Below are 2627 nucleotides of genomic sequence, written 5' to 3' on the forward strand. Positions count from 1 at the left end.
GGAGCTCAAGAAACCTGAACAGGATGGGATCAAGGGAAGGAGTGGAAAGTTGGCCTTCTGAAGCTGATGTCGGGGAAGGTTTGGGAATGTGGTTGCAAGAACATTTGCAAGGTGGCAGGAAGTGGAGAGAGATCCTGCCAGATGGCCTCAATTTCCTCTGCTCAGCAGTAGGGCGCTGGGAAGGAAGCTTGAGAAAGAGGTAAAACGTGGGCATGAATCTAAGTGAGAATAGTGCTAGCAGGAGCCTAGACAGGTAGGAGACTTGTCAAAAGGCAGTGCTGGGGCCCCAGCCCGGAGGCAGGGGAGGCTTGGCTTCTCTCACCTCCAACTCGGGACAGACAGCCTATGTGCCAAGAGCAGTTTTTGTGGCCAGGATGCCAACCCCCGCCCCCACCCACCCGTGTAGCAAGCAACTGTCCCAGCAGGTTTGCATCTGCAGCCATTCTCCCTTCCTTACTGTGTCTGTACCTGTTGGACGCCCCGCCTCCTTACCAGACAGGTCTGGGCTCAGCTAAGGGCACTTCAACTCCACACCCACCAGGGCTGGCCCAGCCCCAGCCCTGACCACAGAGCCAGCTCACCTGCACCATCTACTGGCGAGGCAGGGCAGGACTCCAGCGCCCTTCAGCCGCTATTCCCTAACCCACCTTCCTCACCAACAGCCACTGGAACTTAGGGATCACACTAGGACTCTTAGACTCCAAAGCATTTCACACCTGGAAAATGCCCAGATCACCAGTTGCAACCCCGCTGTTTTACAAAAGAAGATGCTGAAGCCATTCGTTCATTCCACAAATATTTATGGAGCTAGCATTACGTGCTGGTGTATCCAGCATCACTCAGGAGCTAGGGAAGCACTGGGGAGGTCCTGCCGTCACAAATGGAACAGCCCAGTGAGGAAGACAGACATAAAATAAGGAGCCACAAGATTAAAGATACAGCTCTAAATGACGCAACATTGGAAATGGGCAAGTTCATGAATGAATTTATGGCTGGGAGGAAGGAGAGCTCCTATCTGAAGACATGACCTTAAGACTGAAAACTGAAAGTTGAATATAAATTGGCCAGAAAAAGAAATGAGGATGGGAGGGACATTCCAGACAGAGGAAACAGTATGTGAGAAGGTCCTGATGTCCGCAGCTTATGAACAGAGGGCCCTGTCAATGACAGGACTCCGGGGATCTGTGTCACCTCATGGGGAGAAGACCCCGTAGGCACAATTCTGGTCCCTGGCGGCCCCCCCCCTCCTTCATCCCCCTCATTTCTAAATGAAAGCCCCCCTAAGGGAAGCAAGCAATATTGCTTGCTCTTAATTTGCTTGGTTTGAACATATGTATTTTATCCTTCAACTTACAACATTGTGAGTTCTTCCTCTCTTTCCTTTAGATAGCAACCCAGAATTTCATTGTTGCCCAAATTTGACAGAATAGCAAAGCAAATGGTTGAACAAGTATCTTTGGCTTCATTGAAACTAGCATCTGAACCAAGACTCCATGTACTTTCAAACAGCAACACACCTTTAACTTCCTTAAACACCCGAAGACTACACATCATGAAGCTCCATGCAGGCTCCACAGCACGAATCAAGCATAAGAGTCCTTCTGTGTCACTCTTGTCTTACTATATGAACACCATACTGTCACCCACATGCCTGGCTCAGTGTTAGGGTGGTGTGCCCAAAGTTCGCTTGGACGGCTAGGGGCCGGTTCAGGGTCAGTTGGCCATAATACCAGAACAGGCACCTCTGAAACATGAACCTCATCACATGTGTGTAAGAAGATTAAGAGAAGGAAGCCAAGTTAAGAATGGAGTTAAGGGATATTCGTGCCTTTCAGTGAAAGTCAATAATAAAAATTCCAGATTTGGGACCCATGAGAATATTGGTGATAAATGAAATGATTGTGGGCCTTCAATAAGGAAAATGGGCTAATTAATAATAATGAGCAGTGGTGTTGGTACCACACACACACACACACACACACACACATCAGCCATGATCCTTCTTTTCCTCAGCAGTCACAGAATTACCGGGATTGGATGATAGATAGCACCCATTAGTGCTCTGTGGCTGGTGCAATGAACAGAAGCAGTGACTTGTGGCTAATGGATTACCGTCGGCCTGGGGGTAGATCTCTGCAAAATCTACACAAGGCTATGGTGGTACAGGGAACCAGACACTACCTGAGTCTGTTATTCATGTGTGAAGTGAGGGGATAATAGTGCCCTCCTCACAGAGTTCTCGTGAAGGTCAAATGGAGTGATCTATACAAAGGTTCCTGATACTTATGGCCCAATAGATGTAGATGTTTGGGGCATGGGTGATAATGAAGGATTTGAATAAAAATACTGGGCCAGGGGTAATCCCAATACTTTGGAAGGCCAAGGTGGGCAGATCCCTTGAGCCCAGGAGACCTAGGAGCCCTTCAAGACCAGCCTGGGCACTATGGTGAAACCTTGCCTTTATAAAAAATACAAAAATTAGCCAGGCATGGTGGTGCACATCTATAGTTCCAGCTAATCAGGAGGCTGAGGTGGGAGAATGGCTTGACCCCAAGAGGTCAAGGCTGCAGTGAGCTGAGACCGTGCCACTGCACTCCAGCCTGGATGACAGAGCGAGACACTGTATT

This window comes from Cebus imitator, unplaced genomic scaffold (assembly GCF_001604975.1).
Source record: "Cebus imitator isolate Cc_AM_T3 unplaced genomic scaffold, Cebus_imitator-1.0 Scaffold491, whole genome shotgun sequence".
Taxonomy (NCBI): Eukaryota; Metazoa; Chordata; class Mammalia; order Primates; family Cebidae; genus Cebus; species Cebus imitator.